We start from the raw sequence: 22,861 nt of genomic DNA on the forward strand, positions 1-22,861 counted from the left end.
CAGTTTCTCAAATGGTATATTACAGTCCAGAAATGTTTCTTTTGACGCTTAACTAAGCCTTTTAAATTTATTACGAAAGTTTGCTGCGATTTCTTATTGGATATTACAATGATTCATTTTGCTTTGTTTCTTTCCTCTGCGTTCAGTTTTCCATCTATGTCAGTTCTTGTGTGAATCCATTTTTGATACGATTTATTCTTACGCTTACAAGTGCAGAAACGTCTTCATTCTACCAAGATATTCGCTTTATTCAATCTGTACGTACACTTGTTCATCCTGAACAGGTCAACTATCTATTCTCCACCGATCGCAACCATGTACGCTTCCCTTTTAACACTTGTTAAGAACACCTTATGATCTCCTACGTATCTCTTGCTCGTTATCTCCCCTTACCAGAAGATATTTAATTCCTAACTCATCCAAAAGATCCTGTTCGCTGACTCAGCCTGTTCCGTATTCTTTCTTCTATAAGCCACATTAATCACAGCTTCGAATTCCCTTTCGTTCGCCAAATTGTGTCCGAGGGGGCTCTGACCTGTTAAATGGAAGTGGGACTCCGTTACTCCCATAGGTTTGAAGCTTAATTAAAATATTCTGAGCTCGGTCAATTCTGTGAGGTCGGGTGCTACTGTACTTACACATAGCTCCAGTGAGAATCCTTCCTGTAACGATTTAGAAATCCTCGGCGTATTATTTAATCCTAGCCACCTGAGCACAAGGAGGGACATGACATAGAATACGTCCGAGATGCCCTTTTCAAGTTTATAACAACCACTCTCCGGACACTTACTAGTCCTAGTCAGACGTTGTCCATGGTTCACGAGCTAGGAGGTGGATACAGTAGCCCTCACCATAGACAACAAGAAAATAACAAATAATTATTAATTTCATGGGTTTATTTTCCGTTGTTGGCCGAACGTACCTTCAGAATAAACGAGAATAGAGGTACCGTATTTACTTAGAGAAATGCTGTGAAAATAAATCATGTGCAGCCGAGTTGAGTGGCTCAGACGGCTGAGGTGCTGATTTTCTGACCCTAACTTGGCAGGTTCGATTCCGACTCAGTCGGTGGTATTTGAAGGTGTTCAAGTACGTCAGCCTCGTGTCGGTAGATTTCCTGGCACGTAAAAATCTCCTGCTGGACTAAATTACGGAAAATCGGCGTCTCCGAAAACCGTAAATGTAGTTCGTGAGACATAAAGCAAATAGCATTATTATTATTATTATTATTATTATTATTATTATTATTATTATTATTATTACTATTATTATTATTAAATCCTGTGCATGTGTCTAACCTGTCTAGTTAGTGTATTGCTCTGCCGGTAGAGCAGAATTAAACCGGGCGTGCCACATTCTATGACCGACTAGACAGCAGTTAATGTACTTGATTTAATTTTAGTAATAATAATAATAATAATAATAATAATCGTAAATTCCCTGCTATTAGGTGACATCCGTGTGCAATTCCTGCTTAGAGTAACACACTAACAAAAAATTAAAATATAAATTAAGTAATAAAAGAAAAATACAACAAACAATCATACAAAACATTTAAAAATAGCTATAGAAGGACATTTTGTGAAAAGGAATATAAATTAAACATTAAAGCGAGAACAGATCACATGACAAATATTATTCAACAGTTGTGTAACAAAAATCAAAAGGATAAGCATTGGAATTTGTTCGAAATTTACGTAAAATAACCAAAAATGTTTTTTACATGTATTGTAACAAATTTTCAACAATATCACCGAGAAATTCACTTGAATTTACAGAATATTATTTAAAATATGCCACTATATGTTGTTTAGCGTAATAATTGCGACAGAATCACACATAAATTGACGGATAACAGGAATATATCCAATATGTTACCATTTACAGCAGAATTGCATTGACATTTATACAAAATTTACAGGAAATATCTTAAAATATCAGGAGCAGGGTCTAAGACTGCTGCATATAATGCTATCACAGAGCTCAGTTCTAATCTACAGACTGTAACGCATTTGACAATTTCAACATTAGTTAACCTACTCCAGATCTGATCAACAGCGAAGATAAGTAATTTCACAAGCTGAATCTTACCATCCATGAAATCTAGAATCACTCAGTCAAGATTGATCTGTATTTAGAGCTGTCACTCAGGTAGCATATCCACTATAAATTGATTACCAAGAATTTTCTTAAATATTTTCGAAGAACTCGCAAATCTATGGAATATTTCCTGTCGTAAATTAGTCCAAACCCTAATTACTCTTCCAATACACAAATATTTTCTGTAATTTTTCCACATGAATTCCAAATTTATCTTCAAATTGTGGTCCTTCCTACTTTTAAAAGCGCCGTTAAAGCTTATTCGAAACACAACGCTTAGTCAAGCCACTAGTCTCATAACTCCGAAGTCTTCCCATCTCAAAGTTCGAAACACTGCTCATTTGTCGGAAAACACCCAGAACAGATCGTGTAGTTTTCCTTGGGATCTTTTCCAGTTCCCGAATCACGTAACCCTCGTAAGGGACTCAACATAGGAATTATACTGTCATACTGTCTTATCAGTGACTTATACATCCCCTGTATTTTCTTTCTACAATCCCTAAAAACACTTACCAAATGGAGAGATGTTGAATCTCCATTTATAGCCTTGTTTATGTGATTACTCCAATGAAGAACTTCACTTACGTTTACTCCGAGGTGCTTACAGTGATCTCCCAGTCAACACAATAATAAACACTTCCATCTTGACTATTCATCTCGTTAACTCTCATACTAGTGTATGCTGCCTGTCTCACAACATTGCCGAGGTACTTTTGTAGTCGAACAGAATCCTGTAACTTATTTATTACTCTACACAGCAGGACCACTCAAACGCCCAAAATTTCACGCGTGCAAAGAGCGGCGCAGAGTTCCTGTGCACAGTGCATCGGTCCCGCTTGGCTCGGCTCGGATCATCGCTTCGTCTCTGGGCTACTCGGCTAAGCTCGGCTCAACTCGGCTCAACTCAGCTCGGATTTGGAGCGCTACGGAGCAAGTGAGGAAGAGGGAGATAGGGGGAGCGAGCGAGGCAGGCGTGGGGAAAGAGAGAGACAGCGCTATTGATCGAAATCGAGGAGTGGGGGTCTGCACTCTGGTCAACCAAGCGAAGTCGTCTTATGCGCCGTGCACAGTGCATGCACCCTGAGAGGTCCTGCTTTACAGTATAACATCATCGGTAAAAATCGGTATCTTGGTTTTAGCACTTACTTATCTACAATATGTATAAAAATCAGTCTGCAGTGATAAGAATCGAAAAAGAAGCAGCAATCCAGAAAGGAGTGAGGGAAGGCTGTAGTTTGTCCCCTCTCCTTTTCCGTTTCTACATAGAACAGGCGATAAAGGCAATCAAAGAGGAATTTGGAAAGGGAATCGAAGTCCAAGGAGAGGAAATTAAAACCCTGAGATTTGCCGATGATAGTCTATTCTTATTTTCACGACCGCATTGTAATCGAAACAGACTTTCAATGTATTAGGTCGTGTTACGCACATGTAGTGGGAACCACTGGTGTCCGGCTGGCCATTCTTGTTCTGTACTTAACATCTCTTAACATCTCTTCAACGACCTAATACGTTGAAAGTCTGTTTCGATTACAATGCGGTCGTGAAAATTCAATATTCATTGATATGTCCCACAACGGGCGACTTAAACGCACTCTACAGTGTGCTAGCAGCAGTGCCAGACCTGTAGCTCAGATCCTTTCAAACAGAACAAAGATGGCCTAGGCCACCATAGCTCAATTGGTAGAGCAACCGACGTGAAATCGGGAGGTTGTGGGTTCGGATCCCACTGGTGTCCGGCTGGCCATTTTTGTTCTGTACTTAACATCTCTTCAACACGTACTACATGTACGTAACACGACCTAATACGTTGAAAGTCTGTTTAGAATATTCTTATTCTATCTGACTCTGCAAAAGATCGGGAGAAATTGATGAATGGTATGGACAGAGTCTTGGAGAAGGAATGCAAGATGAAAATAAATAAGTCCAAAACAAAAGTAATGGATTCGGTCGAACAAAGTCAGGTGATGCAGGAAGTATTAGATTAGGAAATGATGCCATAATGGAAGTAGATGAGTATTGTTACCTGGGTAGTAAAATAACTAATGATGGTGGAAGTAAAATGAACATAAAATGCAGACTAGAACAAACAAGGAAGAAAATAAATTTGATCACCTCATATATTTATATGGAAATTATTACTAAGTATATATTATGTATTTTGGAGTATGACTAACTTGAAATTATGAAAACGTCGTTCAACATCCAATTGCGCTGATCATCGGACTGTCTCTCCCATCTGAACTAAGCTCTAATGCCATCTGGGAGTGTACAGTGAACTACAGAGTCGCCAGCGGAATTATCCATCGAGTACGAGAATATTTTGATGTTGTTTTGTTCTTGGTAATTGTTTGAGACTTGTAGAAGACTTGTGTACCTGGTCGCGGATTTTATTTTAGAAATAAATCAATAAGGAGAAAGGAGAGGCAAGATGATGAACATTTTCTACCCCGGTTAAGTTTGTAGTCAACCGGCCACAAATTCTACTTGGATTGTGGTTTGCTTGTTTTTTTTAATTTTAACCATGGAAAGTTGTAGGTACAGTTCATGGTCTCTGTATGACTGCCTTTTCCTACGGAGATATCTCCAGCATGCCAACGACACTTCAATTTGACGTAAGTATGTAAAAGACTTAAATTGGGAAAATGTTTCAATTTACTACAATCAAGTAAAATTATTTTCAGATCGCTCGGTAGCCGTTTGTCTGACAACTTGTTATTTCATTTTTAACGGGACTCGGATTTCTTATGCACACTGTACATTTTTAATTTCAAAACCTTTCTTGTAACACCTAGTTAAGTGTTATTTTATGGATCACTGATGAGAATCGGTAAGTTAGAGTTGTTTCGGCGATGACAATCTAACAAGAATTTGGAAGCCATCTCTTTTTATACCGTGTCACGTGACCCGTTTCTATGGGTGACAGTCGTAAACAAATGTGTGTTCCTTGTTGACGGAAAACTGATGATTGCTGGTGATTGTATGTTGTTAGTTCGGTATGACGAGACGTATTGTGCTCTCACTTAAGTTAATCTCGACTGTATTCTAACCCCTAAATTGAAATACGTCCTCCCTTTCCTTATGATTGAATTCTATTCAGTATTTTCATCTAATTTCACCTAAAACTTGGTAATATTAATTTAAGGTTCGGTTAATTCGCTGAATTCATACTAGAAGTGTCCGGGAAACAAGTCTCAACTTACTGTTAGTTAATTCACTGCTACTCAACTAATTTAATGATTGATAATTTTTTTGTTTTCAAGGAGGTGTGATACAAAAGATTGTTTTCTATATTTTCAAAGGGTAGACCCAACTTTTATCAGCATTTCATTAAGGAAATTATCATTTTCCTCAATCATCGTATAGTAAGTACAAGTATTATTACTGTTCATTTAAATTGAAATCCTGATTCATTAAAATTATTTTAAATTTTAATCGATCTTTTCCCTTGATTCACATTGTAACTGTTCGATCTCCTCATCAAGTAACTTGGGGAGATGAAATTTAATACCTTGGGACACATGAATATCAAATAAACTATATGTGACTTGCCCGCAAATTGCCACGCAAATAGAAACAATTAACATTCCATGGTTTCCCACTTCTTTATGTGATGTTTGGGCGCCAGGGATACAGTTTTTAAACAAAACTGTAAACCAAAATTTATATTTACTGGCATAGAGACTTATACTTAAATCACAGGGGTAGGATTTTAAATAATTAACCATTAAGTATCGCTTAAGAAAGAAAATTAACGCAATATAAAATACAAATGGATTTATTATACAAAAAATGAGATGAATCGGAAAAGTTCCTTAAAGCGTGGAGGGATTTAGAATTTAATTTACTGAATTTACTAATTGCTTGCTTTATCTAATTGAAGCTCACCAATTGCAGCTTTTGTTGAAGTCATCGGGTTTCCGTGGTTACTCGTTCTCTTCTTCTCGATATAGAATTTGCTCCATGGGCATCCTTTCTTCCTTCTCTGATGTAGTATGGGCTATCTGGACTAGCACTCCCTAATTGCCTAGTCTTGTAAAAACTGATCAGCGTTGATCGTAAGAGGAGAAAATTCAGGGATATGAATTTTTCCATATTAGTAGAAATCTCAGTCCAAGTGAGCTATACTATTTATACGGTACAGACTTGTACGAAATTCCGTAGACTTGAACTAAACATAGTTCTTCGTCCAGAAGATTTACTGAATATAACACAAGTCGTAAGCTTGTTTCGTTTCACGTAGATCGGATACCATAACCGAAGCTAAGTACTGTATCGAAGTGACAACACACTGTACAAAAATCAATAACGTCGTTCACAGTAGATGTTCTAATAGTAGATAGGTTCACAGCAGAAGTAGTAGTTAGGTTGTTAGGTGCCGTTCTCGTGGTGAGAATCTCTATATATCCGGGCTCACCCCCACTCTTGGTAACAGTTCAATCTCAAAACTCATATACAACGACGTATCTGATTCGTAGATCGATTTATCAACTCCCCTTCTCTTCTTTCTTGACAAGTCCAGTAGGCGTGGCAATGATGTAGCTGACCAGCTTGCAAGCCTCGCGTGCGGGTCGCTGTTTACTAGCCTTGGCTCATGAGTTAAACCCAGTGAGTCATGCAAATTTCCACGCTCAAGAATAACCTTTCCGTATACACAAATATGAGATGAAATGACAACAACTACATTTCAACATATTAACCAAATCCAATACATAATAAAGTCCTATCTTTCATAATATAATAATAAATAATAAATGATGTTATAATATATACAATATGATTGCAAAAACCTTATTTACAAATGCTTGACGTAGAATACATATGTTATTACGAATAATTGCCGATGGCGGATAAATTTGATATCAAATGATATCGCGCAAAATGATATTATATTAAATTAGTAGGGCTGGAGAAGCCTGGACGGTTACATACGCCCTCCGATTATTTACAGATATAACATATATGAAAATAGCACACTACACCAAAACGGCTGATATATACATCATTACATCTTCCAAACACTTAATAAAAATACATACATAATCAAATCTTGTATCTCACTGTAGAGTGTCCGTTTCAACGATACCAGATAACATTAGTAATAATTCCTGCCGATTTTCTTCCGAACGTTTGTCAGCAACACTCATAATATTTACAACATAACAACAGGTAAATAACTCTATCTTTGCACTTCGCCATCAAGGTGTTCGGCAGTTCCAGGTTATCATAATATATACACCACACACACACACACACACGTAATCACACGTGGCTTACTTCTCTTAGATGGCCGCAAGCAATTTCTTGTTTTCATTGCAAAAAATATTACTACATAGAAAATTATTGCATTAATTTCCTTCTGCAGTTTCAAAAAAAATACCAAGTTACTCATGGCTTCTACAATAGTGTCAGGTCTAGGTTCACAACCTATACATGAATTCACGTTTTCTAACTCAAGTACATTTAATGTTATCAAAACAACACCTGGGAGACATTACACTTAATTCGCAGAAATATATCGCCTCAGAGAACTTATATTATAAATGCCCAACATGACACGATTACCATCTTTCAATCTGTATGCACAAGGACCAACCCGACAATGAATCTGGAATGGACCCTGATACAACAAAAAGAAATTCTTCGTCACCATCTCTTCACTGGATGAGAGCATGGGAACAAGTAACAGAACGGAATCTCCTACCCGAACTTCGTCTAACATCTGACGTTTCTGCTGTTTGCTACGCTTCTCAGCCGCTTTAATCAAATTTTTATCTCGCTAATCTGACATATTTTGAGAGTCCCGCTGAGGTTCCTGTGTAATACCTAGTACTTTGTCAGCTCATTCCTTGGATTGCTGCCAAAATGAACCTCTAATGGGGTGAAGTTCGTACTATCATGCTGTACCATGTAAATCCATTTCTCAATCAACGCTAAAGAACCGACCCACGCAGTGTGCTTGTTACTAACTAAAGATCTAAACATCCTACCTAATTCCTTCATCGTGCGTTCACACATATTCCCTTGTGGGTTCCTAATTGAGGAAAAAACATGTGTGATACCTAACTCTGTCATCACAGCCTACCACTTCTTCGAGGTAAATTGAGATCCGCTATCAGATAATAACCTACTAGGCGTACCTAATTCCTGAACATACTTGTCACTAATAATCTTACTGCAACTAAGACCTGTCGCTTTTCTCAATAAAAGATTGACATACAGACTACTCGAAACTTCTATAATACCATCCTCTAACATAGCTTCAATCTGATTGTCTACTGCTTTAGCATACTTATGTGGTATCGGATATCTCGGTCCAGCGAATATACTTTAATCCAGCACTGAAAATGAGGGTTCATACACATGTGTTTTGCCAGGTTTCGATGAAAATACTTCCTTGTGTTCTCTGAACACATACAACAATAGGTCCGTCTGACCTTCTTCCAAATTGTTACCATCTACCGCTTCTCTCAAAGCATCATCGTGGTTCTCCTCTAACCACACTTCACACAACTTAAAATCCGCTCTCCTTCATATTTTGAAACCTCATTGACACACCACATGTTACAAACCTCCACTTTCGTCTGAACTTCGGCATCCCACGTGACTTTAACATCCTCATTATCCCACCTTAAATATACTATCGCCTCATTGTAATCTAACCGAGCTGAGTATAAACTTAGCCAGTCAGATCCCAAGATAACTTCAAATATAAGATTCGGAATAAAAAGACATATCTGAATTTTCGACTTCCCGTTAATACAAATAGGTATTGCAACTTGTTTACAGATTTGCTTGGATCGTTTACCTACAGCAGTGACGATATATGTGGATTTCACAGGCATTTCTTCAATCTCAATATTCTCCTTTTTTCTGTCCTCATACCACTTCGAACTTACACATGATCTTTGACTGCCTGAATCCAATAAAGCCTGATACTGCGCCCTCCATATAACGATTGTAACAACGTGGTTCTCACTTTTACTACCAACTTCGACTTGATTTACTTCCACCTCCCGTAATAACTCATCTCTAACATCGAGATCATAATCCATGTGCGTCATTACACAATTTCTCGCAACATGTACTGAAGACTGATAATCTGATCTCTCATTGCCGTCTACACTCAGTTTAAATTACTTTGTCTCCTTGTATCCCGATTTCGGCTTGTACCTTCATCTACATTACGTTCCCTCTGAACATTCCTGTTTTGCTGGTGTGACTGATTACCTACAGGTTGTTGTCTCGGTTGAAACTGTCCAAATTGATTGTTTTTTGTCTTCTGGGTGGTGTCTGATAGTTTGTGTGCTCTCGTGTACTAATACTATTTCCTAACGCATCGAAACTTGCTAGCAATCTTTCCATTCCCTGAATAGACTCTATCTGTTGCATACAGCTAGCCTCGCGGATTTTGTTGGGAAAATGTCTGAGTAATAACTTCACAATATCACTCTCCGCTGACATCCCATCTACGTTTCTACAAATCATAACGTGGGCCAAAAAATATTCGGTCAGAGAAACTCCTTCGTGTGGCCTAAATTTCCCCAATACAATGCGTTCTCCTTCTTTGCTTTGTATAGCTTCACTCCAAACATTTCTCCGTGAAATATTTCTGGAATTCCACCATACTGGTCATGCTGCTCTTATACACCGCAAACCATGATTTCGTTTCCCCCATAAAAGCTTTACCAATTATTTCTAACGCTTCTTCCCATTCAATGATTCCTTCTTCGATTCGCTTTTCAAACCGTTTCTTAACAGTGTTTAAAAAATCTAAAGGGTTTGTCTGCCTCCTATTAAATTTAGGTAGTTCTGTTTCATATGTGAAATTTGTACCGTGGCACTGACTTCCTATATTACCTTGCTTTTCTCTGATTTCTTTACGTATTTGTGCCCCCGACCTATCAATACGTTCATTTATTCTTTTCTCTCTAGTTTCTACGTCATTCGCAATGTGTTCCTGTCTTTGCTTGGTGGCTTTAATTTCAACAGCATATTCCTCTGCTTTCTTCAATTTTTCATTACATATTTTAGCATTAATCTCTACCTTACCACACAGATCATCGTATTGTTGTTGTACTTCTTCTCTAACTTTACTAACTTCTCCTACTTGTTACTGAATTTTACAATTAATTGCTGTTATCTGCTGGTCTACTTCGCTCCTATGTTCAGTTAACTTACTTTCTACCACTTTCTCATGCTGGCTACGTCTCATCTCCTGTTCCGCTAACTGATTCTCAAAACGTTTCTGCTGCTTTAGTGCTTCATCTAATCTATGATCTAAAGCATCCATCCTAGCATTCACATCTCTGCTAATTTCGGTTTTCATCTGTTCTATCTCTTTTCTATTTTCTTTAATCTCTGTCTGCGTTTTCTCTACTTCCTTGCTAATTTCGGTTTTCGATCTCTCTACTTCCTTCCTGATTTCATTAGTTTCCTTCTTAATTTCATCTATCACTTTCGTTTCCTTCCTAATTTCATCCGTTTGCAGTAATATCCCTTGCATCATTAAAAACAGTTGTCGAATATTCATTTCACTATTCGTATTACTTTCTTTCTCGCCCTCCATCCTAGCTACATCAGATTCTGTGCTATATTCCATGCTCCCACCACTCTCTACCGATTTATCTACTTCAATACTTTCATCAACAACATTCCTAGAATTGAGCGTTTCGCCTCCCTTTAGTAAGTTTCCGCTACTTAATTTCATGTCCTTTTCACCTGTTGCAGTCATTATTCCACCAAAATCACACATATAAATTATACGGACACTCACTTAACCCCCACAAACACAGACTCTACTTTACTGCTTCCTTTCCACGAATACTTAATGGTTTTCGAGCTCCACGTTGGTGCGACAAATGTAACTGTTCGATCTCCTTATCAAGACACTTGGGGAGATGAAAGTTATTACCTTGGGACACGTGAATATCAAATAAACTATACGTGGCTTGCCCACAAATTGCCACGCAAATAGAAACAATTAACATTCCATTGTTTCCCATTTCTCTATGTGATGTTTGGGCGCGGGTTACAGTTTTAAACAAAACTGTAAACAAAAATTTATATTTACTAGCATAGAGACTTATACTTAAATCACAGGGGTAGGATTTTAAATAATTAACCATTAAATATCGCTTAAGATAGAAAATTAACGCAATATAAAATACAAATGAATTTATTTTAAAAAATGAGATGAATCGGAAAAGTTCCTTAAAGCGTGGAGGGATTTAGAATTTACCTTACTGAATTTACTAATTGCTTGCTTTATCTAATTGGAGCTCACCAATTCCAGCTTTCGTTGAAGTCATCGGGTTTCCGTGGTTACTCGTTCTCTTCTTCTCGATGTAGAATTTTCTCCATGGGCATCCTTCCTTCCTTCTCTGATGTAGTATGGGCTATCTGGACTAGCACTCCCTAAATGCCTAGTCTTTAAATTAGACATTGGCCCTATACTTGTAAAAACTGATCAGCGTTGATCGTAAGAGGAGAAAATTCAGGGATATGAATTTTTCCATATTAGTAGAAATCTCAATCCAACTGAGCGATACTATTTATACGGTACAGACTTGTACCAAATTCCGTAGACTTGAACTAAACATAGTTCTTCGTCCAGAAGATTTACTGAATATAACACAAGCCGTAAGCTTGTTTCGTTTCACGTATATCCCGATACCATAACCGCAGCTAAGTACTGTATCGAAGCGACAACACACTGTACAAAAATCAATAACGTCGTTCACAGTACATGTTCTAATAGTGGATAGGTTCACAGCAGAAGTAGTAGTTAGGTTGTTAGGTGCCGTCCTCGTGGTGAGAATCTCTATATATCCGGGCTCACCCCCACTCTTGGTAACAGTTCAATCTCAGAACTCATATACAACGAAGTATCTGATTCGTAGATCGATTTATCAACTTCCCTTCTCTTCTTTCTTGACAAGTCCAGTAGGCGTGGCGATGATGTAGCTGACCAGCTTGCAAGCCTCGCGCGCGGGTCGCTGTTTACTAGCCTTGGCTCATGAGTTAAACCCAGTGAGTCATGCAAATTTCCACGCTCAAGAATAACCTCTCAGTATACACAAATATGAGATGAAATGACAACAACTATATTTCAACATATTAACCAAATCCAATACATAATAAAGTCCTATCTTTCATAATATAATAATAAATAATAAATGATGTTATAATATATACAATATGATTGAAAAAACCTTATTTACAAATGCTTGACGTAGAATACATATGTTATTACGAATAATTGCCGATGGCGGATAAACTTGATATAAAATGATATCGCGTAAAATGATATTATATTAAATTAGTAGGGCTGGAGAAGCCTGGACGGTTACAACATTGCCTCTACGCCCAGTTGTTTGTTTTTCACGCTCCTTCTTTGGACCTATGAGGCAAGTAACTCGTCTCTGTTGTTTCTTGACCGGTCCAGTGTGCTCCAACTGCTATCTTTTGGGAAAATTCTGAAGACACAAAGGTAGAGTTGGGCCTTATACTCTGGTGTTGTTACAGTTATAAAGATGTTTTTGAAGACTTTCGTCTGGAGCATGGCATTGTATGGAAGTGAAGCATGGACGATAACCAGCTCAGAAAGAAAGAGAGTAGGAGCTTTTGTAGGGTGGTGTTACAGAGGAATGCTGAAGGTGAGATGGGTAGATAAAATCACGAATGAAGGTATACCGAATCGAATTGGTGAGAGGAGATCGATTTGACTATATTTGACCAGAAGAAGGTATAGAATGATAGGACACATCATATGATACCCAGGACTTGTACAGCTGGTTTTTGAAGGAAGTGTAAGTGGTGAGAACGGTGGGGGTGGGGGTGGGGGCGGGGTAGACTAAGGTATGAATATGACAAGCAGACTAGATCAGATGTAGGATGAAATAGTTACGTAGAAATGAAAATGTTAGTAGAGGATAGGGTGTTACGTAGAGCTGCATCAAACCAATCCCTGGACTTATGACAATCTACAATAACAACTCGTGTAATTTATGTACTCGTACATGAGGAAATATCAAGGTGCCACCTATGCCATCACTCTTATTTAGTCATATGGTCCTCGTTTTATTCAGTAGTCTCCCTTGTTCTACCCTATCAAAAACCTTGGTAAGATCAATACCTCAATTTGGCCTACTGAATATAAAATATCTGCCATGTCTTTCTGGAATCCTACAGTTGAGCCTAACTGGAATAATATTTGCTAAGCCCCAACTGCCTTCAATCAAACCAATAAATAATTTCACACACATGCCTAATGCAATCAGAAACTATGATTTTCCAGAGCTTACGTACAGCAGATATCCATTTTATGTTTGTCACTCTATCCTTTGCACAATAGAGCCATTACAGAAACTCTCCTTGCATTTGGTACATCTCCTTCATGCAAACAGTAATCAAATAATTTCAGGTAAGGAACCACATTCCAAGACAATGCCCTTGGTACAACACAAGGAATCATATTAATTCCACCTGCATTTAGAGCTTTCAAGTATTTTGCCTTGTTGTAAATACCATTATTATAATAGATAAATTCCAGTACTTCGCTAATATTAATCTCCTCCTCCACCTCGACATTATCCTTATTTCCAACACTACCTTAGTACATTCCTGACTAAGGACTTCTGCCCCTCCTGAAAATCCTGACATAAACAATTCCGTTTGTACTTATAATGACTGTTTGTAACTTTTTTGCAGTAAGTACGTCTACATAGCCTTCCACTTTACACTGAAATTAATGACTGCCACTTATAAATGCTCTTTTACCATCTTTAGTTGACCTTTTCCTTGTTTTTTTTTTTTTTTTTTTTGCTTAGTTCAATTTCCTTTTAAGTTCCTTAAATGTCTCCTTGCCTTCACGACCATTCATAAAACTATTCGTTTCCAAACTTCACTTGCATATACCTACTTATTTCTCTGTCATACGGTAGGTCTTCACCATTTTAAAGGTATACACCAGTTTCCCACTCTTCTACAATTGCTTTAAACCCAACCCGTAGATTGTTTACATTTTTATTTAACATTTACCATTTTAATGATTACAATTATTGCTTCTGATGTCTATCTCTCTTATCTACCAGTTGGTAAAGCTTAATAAACCTACATTTATAACATTCCTTTCTATCGCACTTACTTTTAACTGCGACGAACTGCACTTGTGCCAGCTACCACTTCAAATTATCTATAAAGCTCATCGGATTTTATCAGCCCCGCATCTAGTATATTCTTCCACTTAATTTGTGCCATCACTTTCTGATTCAGATGTACATCCCCAGATTAACTTATTTACAATTTGTTGGTCATATTTTCTCTCATTCGCATTATCATCCAATTAATCATTGATAAACCGAGATCACCCACTACCGTTACATTTCTTTCTGTGCCGTTCCTCACATGACTGCTTATCCTTAATCAAATAATTCTGCATCGGTGTCGGTGGCACCCATGCCGGGTCTATACATCCCAAAAAGGGCAAGTTGCCTATTACCGTTACAGATTATTATTACACGTATAATCTCATGTTTCTCGTTTTTAACATTTTCAAAGCTTACTTATTCCTCGTATACCAGTAGGAACAATCTCCCTCCTTTCAATTTTATAGTTTCCTTACGATAAACATTGGGGTTTTGGTAATTCTGGAGAGAATTTTCACATACTTCTTCTCCCTATGCCTTACTTGCGATCTTCCGAGCAGGTTTTGTTGGGGGTAGTGCTTTGGTAGTCTATAAAGTGCTGCTTGTCGATTAATTTTCTGAACTTAGATCTGTATAATACGATGTCGTCTGTGACGCCTATTCCTGAACATTTTTTTTCAAACTTCGAACAGCCAATTGTTTTTTAATTTCATTGAGAGGACAAGGTTCAATCTGTTATTATTACACATTCTGATAATATGTCCAAAAAATTTCATACGTCTTGTACTGATGTAAACGTGTCTGAGATTTTCTCTGAATGTTTGTACAAGTTATGAGATTTCCTTATCATCCAGATTCTCCCTGTACAAACAGGTCCAAACATTTTCCTTGGTTTTCCTTTCTTGCTCTTCTGTCTTTATTCAATGATAACTGGTCGAGTTGGTCGTGCGGTTATGGACATGCAGTTGTGAGCATGCATTCGGGAGATAGTGGGTACGAACCCCACTGCCGGCAGCCCTGAAGATTGTTTTGCATGGTTTCCCATTTCCACAACAAAAAATGCCGGGGCTGTACCTTAAATAAGGCCAGGATCGCTTCCTTCCCACTCCTAGTCCTTTCCTATCCCATCTTCGCCTTAAGACCTACCTGTGTCGGTGCGATGTAAAGCAAATTAAAAAAAAAACTAATCAATGGTCTGTCCCCAATGATCAGTGTTTCAGATGCGTATAATACTTCAGGCTTGTTACAGTGTTGTAATATCTTAAATTTGCATTTCGAGATATGTACTTTTTATTATTATATCTGTTCCAACTGAGTCTGTACCCTCCTTGTAGTTTATAGATAATGATTATTATTAATTTTAACTGAATTTTAATAAGACATGCATACAGTAAGTGGAGAAGATATTCCACTTGTTTGTATGAATTAGGAGGTAGATATTGTGCAGCTTAGGGGAGGATTTGTTGAGATAGTTACTGACTAAGAGAAACAAATTTACATATTAATGGAGTGTATTTGTTCAGATAACAGAAAAAAATCATGACTCATTGCGTACACATGTCGTGAAAATATGTTGAAAGTGCCAATATTTGTTCTGAGCTGCAATGTGTTCTGAAAAAAAAAGTGATGGACGCTTCCAAGCCAAGCGTAGATCAAATTTTAATCAAGTGTTGGCTTTAATGGCGTCGTTTATCACAAGACTATACTATATATGTTAAAGCAAGCCACGGAAGGCCATGATAAATCATACAGCCGGATGCTGAATAAACAGATAGGCTCCATAAGTCTCTACATGCTACCAACGTACATGTTTCACGGAGGGTATATCAGTTACTTTATCGATGTATAGGTTAGGAGGTAAAGCGAATAGTGGTGTTGGAACGTGGCATAGAGGTGATCGAAATACTTTTGTTAATTCTGTCTCCATGCGAAACATCATTCCGTATTTGTCTGTTACAATAGAAAATGAAATTTGTTCAGGCATTATATTACATAAGTAGACGTCCCACCTGTTCGTTTGAATAAGGAGGTACATATGGTGCAGCATAGCGGACTGGTTGAGATAAATGCTTACCAAGAGAAACAAGTTTGAGTATTAATGGAATATATTTGTTCAGTTAAGAGAAAAATTCTGACTGTTTGTGTACACATCTCGTTTAAATACATTGAATATGAAAATATTTATTCACTAGGAGCAAAATAGACTTTTCATAACGTGATAAATATGACATCACAAGCATTAAAACCATAAACGTACATATACATTCTCAGAGTAATGTGTACGCATTTTCAGTACTTAACGATCTCGTTTTTATAAAAGTATCCCTGCACGCAGTAAAGAGAATGTATGATCAACCGCTTTTGTAGCTAACATCTGAATATGGTGAATGGTAAATCTGATGGCAGTATGTATAATTCATTTTTAAATTATATTTTATTTCATGTACCAGTGTTTTCTAGTATACTCCATCCATCAGGGCAGCCTCAGTACTTGAGGGAATCCTGTAAATAAGTACATCTATATATTTTAAAAAATACTGAAAACAGCTTTGCCCAGTCCGTTAGGCTTTCGTATTCCTTCCCGAATTATCTGCAGATAATCTATATAATGAAAATTCGTATGTAAAGTCGAGGAGTGAGCTACTACAATCTAGGCTACCTTTTTATTCACGCTGATTGAAATGGTTGTTTAGGGGAAGGACTAAAATTTAATTCTCAAATACTTATGTTATTAGTGGTCCTATCGATAAATACTACATAACCAAACTTATATAGAATTAAATTTCCAATCATTTATGTCTTATACATTTTTTACCGTAGCGGCTATGATAACGTATATATTAATGAATTTGTGTTTGTGTTGCAAAGTCCATATCAACGCCGAACCACGAGAAATTGAGTAAAAGAATTTAATGAAAATTGGTATGTAGAGTCAGGAATAAGGAACTACGTTCTAGGCTAATAATAATGTTATTCATCCTGAATGAAATGGTAGTTTAACGGAAGGCGCCTAATATTTAATTGTGAAGTACCTATGTTATTGTTCCTATCGAAAAGTACCATATAACAAGTTACAGACAATACGGTTTCCAATCATTTATTTGTTATTCAATTTTAGCGTAACAACTATGATAAGAGTCGGAAAAAACTAAATGTTGAGACCTACAATATCGAAGCTCATAAAATTGATCAACAATAACATTACATTGAAAATTGTTTGTTGTGATGTACTTTTTCTCTTCTGCTGCCACTCATTTCCGACAGATGGGATAACTGCCGCGTACCGAGTGTAAGAATCTGCCTGAATTTTAGCAGGAAGTAGCTGGTGAGCTCGAGAGCTTTCTTTTTTAGCATGTGATTCATAAATTTTCTGATACTATTGGTACGTAACACACTGATTCATTATAGTATTCCAGAAATTTGATACCTACTTGGACGCGCTGATTGGAATGAGTAGTGTGCACACTTAACAGAATAACGGCTGTCTGTCATTCCAGCTCGGGAATTTTGGACTGTTAAGTCGGCAGCGAAGTACTTTTTGTTAAAAGTGAGAAAATGTGCGGTTTTTCATTTGATCGAGTATTTCATATGATAGCATTGCTTTTAATCGCGACATTCTTACTGACGTCATTGTAATGACCTGTGTTGATTTCGGGTGGGAAAACCACTAAGACAGGCTTTCTGAGGATGTAAGAAGGCAGGTGGAGTGTGAGTGTGTGCCATTATAATGAAAACTCCCCAACACGATTGGGACTGATAGTAAGCAAAAGTTCGGGCGAGTTGGCCGTGTGGTTAGGGGCGCACGGCTGTGAGCTTGCATCCGGGAGATAGTGGGGTTCGAATCCCACTGTTGGCAGATCTGAAGATGGTTTTCCTTGGTTTTCCATTTTCACACCAGGCAAATGCTGGGGCTGTACCTTAATTAAGGCCACGGCCGCTTCCTTACAACTCCTAGGCCTTTCATCTCCCATCGTCGCCATAAGACCTATCTGTGTCGGTGCGACGTAAAGCCACTAGCAAAGAAAGAGTAAGTAGAATGACCTGTCATTGCAATGAAAATTCCCTAGCCCAGTGTCCCTATGAGAAATATATATAGTGACTTTCCCGTCGCGTGTCTGTGGTAACGTTAAGAGCTATGCAATTTCATACAATCTTATTCACAACGTGTACACTACCAAAACTAGAATTGTATAATACAATGTGGAATTTCGTGGTGAAGCTCGAGTACATCAGCTAGTAAATGTATATGTTCCAACGTAGCTCTCAACCAAACTCGGTACTCATACTGAGCCATATCGTAATATGCCTCAATTTATTTATTAGAACACGTGGCATAATTTGATTTAATGCGTCATAGAGTCACCGGGAGTGAAGGCAGGAACCCGGTATTGGTCCGGAAGGAACGAATTCCTCGAGTTGGAATTGAGCCGCAAGCCGTTAATTCACTCATACAGCTGCGCGCCCCTAACCGCACTGCCAACTCGCTCGGTCGACCAATTGTTAGCTCCCAGGTAGAGAATCCCCAATTCGGCTGTAGCCTGTGAGCCCACTGAGTGAAATTATTTTACGATAGATCGCGTTAGTTCTACGAACTGCTGACTACCTGCCCCAGTTATATAAATATTTGTTGCTTCCCAGCTGATGTCCCTTGTCGTGTCCAAATACGGCAGTGCTGTGTCTTGTTGAGACATGCGGTCTTCGGAGCCTGAATATGTCGGAATTGAATCCCGGCCCCTCTATCAACTTCCGTGCATATTTGTGTGTGTTTTACTTTTGCAGGTGTGACTTGTCTACATATACCTTGTGTTGTTTATTGTTGTCCAGTGCATTTATTGCTTTTGTCTTGTGATGCTGTCTTTCGTTGAATAACGGATCCCAGTTAGCTCGTCGGGTAATTTTAGGGAAGCAAGGTTCTGCCCTTATTCGTTTCTCATGGGTTCGGACCCATATGATTATAGTCTGTGTTATTTTGGATGGGTAATTTAGACGCAGTTCTGAACAAATGTTTCTTATATATTTGTGCCCGAGTAATCGGAATGTACATATGCAAATTAGGCTAAGTACTAGTGTATTGAGTTTTATTTTAACATATTATGGATAGTTTTAGATGGAGCCTACGAAGCAGTCAACCAGTTGAATTAATGTAAATGTAAATTCATGTAAATGTACGTATTACTTTCTCCAACCAATTTTACGTTCGATTTTCCTTTATTTGATTTTTGTTATTTGAAGAGTATGATTTCAATTTATGCTTCTAGGTTAATAAATCCATCTTACCGATTACTTGCGTTTTCTATTCACTAGTTTTATATGTACGTATTTCCTTTTACATAATTTAGTAAGTAGAGATTTTATTGCCCACATCCGAACGTTTCACGCGCTTTTACCCTGAGCTAGACAGAATTTGAGACAGGATACGGTACAATACAACTTACTATCTGAATAGAATACTGTGAGGGGAAGGAACACCAACGGGAAGTAGTACCACTGAAAAATAATAGAAAACGACTGATATTAGTGTCAATTCCATAGTCTTCCGGTGGCTGAGTTGGATTGTGACACACTGGTTGCCTCTGCTAGCAAGGGTGGTGAAGAGTGGTAAAAACAAAAGAAAGTGTCTAAAACGACCGAGATTAGTGTTGAAACCACAGTTTTCGGGATCACAAATCTGACTGACGACAGACCCAATGACAGCTGGCTGGAATGGTGCTCATCATGCGTGTAGCTTGACACCTAAGTAAATACCCTAAATACTCTAATTTTCAGTATCTCAAAGTCACTTCAATTTCCCGGACGTTTGTCCTATTCTTCCCGTGTATTTATCTCTCTATTGGTCGAAAATTAGTTGCACGAATTCCTCAATTTCTCGAAGCAAACGTTTCCTCCCTTGAAGCAAAAGATACTCTGAACTCGAATTTTGTAGAACATTAACTGTGCAATCTAGCATGTGTGCTTTGTGAGGAAGAGTTAACAAGTAAAGGAAGGGTTACATTGTGTTGGGGACTAATGTGACGGGTAGCGGGCACCTTAAACTTTCAGTGATTGGAAAATCGGCGAAGCCTCGCTGTTTCTTGAGTATGAATTTATTACCGGTCAAGTACAAAAGTAAGCCCGGAAGTCGTGGATGACAAGCTCCATTTCCGAATCTTGGCTGCGAGAAGTTTCAACGTCCCTTTCGTAGACAACCGCCCCGCTCATTCCAATAATCTCATTCAGGAGATAAAGACAGTGTGCGTGGTTTTCTTGCCACAGAAATTAACAGCCCATGGACCAAGGGGTGATTAAAATCTTGAAGCATTTCCATAGGAAGAGCGCTGTTCAAAGGATTCTGAGGGGAATTGAATCCGAGGAGTCATTAACGGAAATTAATCTACTACATTCGATGAGAATGTTGAGCAAATCCTGGGCGGATTTGAAGCAGGAAACAATTTAGCTGCTTCCGCAAAAGGAGGATTTTTGAAAGGTGACTTAGGAGCTTCACAACACGAAGAGGGGGAAGTCACTTCAATTTCTGTTTGAGGCTTTCATAAATGTGGGCTCTGACGTTAAAGTGGCCGAACCTCCCACTACGAAGGTAATCCCAGAAATAAGGTCTCCTAGTTTTTATAAATACATAGACCTGTTTATACCACTTTCTTAGCTATTTTCCACATAATTACCATTTTGGTCGATGCATTTTTATAGACGCTGTGACAGTTTTTGTATACCCGTGTCATACCAGCTCGCCGCTATGCTGTTCAGGAAGTTGTGAGCGGCACTTCGGGAAACCTCAGGAACGAAAGTGCAGAGATGATCCAGGCTGATCCGCCGATCTTCGCGCATGATTTGCTCAAACTTTACGACTGTCTCAACGGAAATTGACGGTCTTCCGCTCCTTTGTTCGTACGTCGTGAATTTCAGCCCGACTGGCTGCAAACTCTCTACACCACTTACGAACATTTTTTACATCCATGCACGACTCACGATACACTTCCGTCAATTGACGATGGATTTCAATAGGTTGAGTACCTTTTCCGTTCAAAAACAGAATAACTGCGCGCACTTCGCACTTGGCGGTAACATCCAAGACTGAGTGTCTCAGCACGACGTGTGCATGTTTACATGCGAGCGTGGGAAACACTCTTCACAATATTGTGACCAACAGCCACACGAACAGAGTTCTGTATTTATATGAAAATAGGAGACGTTATTTTTGGATTACCCTCGTATCTCCGTCTGACGAGAAGTCGGGGCAATTTGTAGGTACGGCTCGAGTAACAGATACTATGCTCGCAGCTACGAACCTCACTCGTGACAGATAATGCATTATAATTTTAAAACTGTTCATTATACAGTACTTACAGTAAATGTGTAACTAAGGCACAATAAATTGCACGACCGCTCTGAAACTTGGCGACAGCACGTCAGTTCGCAACAGTCCCTGCGGACGAAAGAGATATTTATTGTCAGGCCTTGCGACTTGTGATACGCACATGCGTGGCAGCCATGTTTACCTCTCGCACCTCTTATCCCGCAACATGAAGAGTTGGAGCCACGGTTACTGGACCAGACGGTACGGGTCACGCGCAGGCTGGCTTTGGCTGATGACATCATCAGGTCTCCACTGCCGGGCTTGCAATGAACGCGACCCATTGTAATTGTGCGTTTCTGTTAATGATTTGTTTGTTCTTATTTAACTACTTGTTTAATATTTTTCAATTTTGTCAAATATAATTGCCAGTTCTTATGTGTAGATAATTATGTTGTAATTTATTTGAGTATTTTTCAGAACATAAAAAATAATATAATAACACTGTGCTTAACGAACTATTCCAGTAGCTTTCTCAGTACTAAATTATCTTTCGCCTCACAAAGTATTTACGGTTCGGTTTTCGTATTTTCTATCCGTCCAGTGATTTTAGAACGATTTTATACACAGATTTAATTCTAAAACTAGCAAATGCACCCGTGCTCCGCTACGGTATTCTGCATCGTATACGAATATTGAAGTAAATACTGTACATGCAGTATATAAGATTGTTTTAAAATAGCATGTCTCTTAGCGTTATCCGAGAAATAGCATGGAGAGGTCCCCTTACGTTGTTTCCAATGTAAAGTGCTTGTTACGGATTTGTGATGATAACGACAGGCTCACTTGCCTACTGCCATTCACAATCGAGTTGAGAAGTTTACATTATAATTGCAGGCCCCGTTGCCTACTACAATCGATTTGGAGAGTTTCCGTTACAATGGCAGCCCCCTTTCCTACTTCCAGACATATTACAAATTGAGGAGTTTTATTATAATGGCAGGAAACCTCCCTACAACCAGTCAAAATTTAGTTGTGCAGTTATCATTATAATGACAGGCCTCTTTTCCAACTGCCAGTCAGCTTACTGCCAGTCACACCAAGTTGGTGAGTTTCCATCAAAATAGCAGACCAGTATGCCTAATGCCAGTCACATTTCAGATGGGTACATCTGTTTATAACTGCTGGAACGCTTGCCTACAGCCAAACACAATCGGGTAAGGGGAGTTTTGAACAAAACTGCATGCTCCCTTGCCTTCTGCAAGTCAAATCGAGAAGTGAATTATTCATTACAATGGTAGGCCTGCCTTATTAATGCCAGTTACAC

At 38.4% G+C, this 22,861-nt stretch overlaps 1 protein-coding gene and 1 non-coding gene across 2 annotated transcripts in view; one reads left to right on the plus strand and one right to left on the minus strand.

The window, feature by feature from the left end:
- Nucleotides 1-22,861, minus strand: part of LOC136872284 (neuropilin-1-like) — a 534,693-nt gene that overhangs the window by 101,718 nt on the left and 410,114 nt on the right. The window lies entirely within an intron of this gene.
- On the plus strand, nucleotides 3,763-3,839 carry TRNAS-UGA (transfer RNA serine (anticodon UGA)). Its single transcript has one exon. It is a non-coding gene; the product is annotated as a tRNA-Ser (tRNA).

Source organism: Anabrus simplex, chromosome 4, assembly GCF_040414725.1.
Source record: "Anabrus simplex isolate iqAnaSimp1 chromosome 4, ASM4041472v1, whole genome shotgun sequence".
Lineage (NCBI taxonomy): Eukaryota > Metazoa > Arthropoda > Insecta > Orthoptera > Tettigoniidae > Anabrus > Anabrus simplex.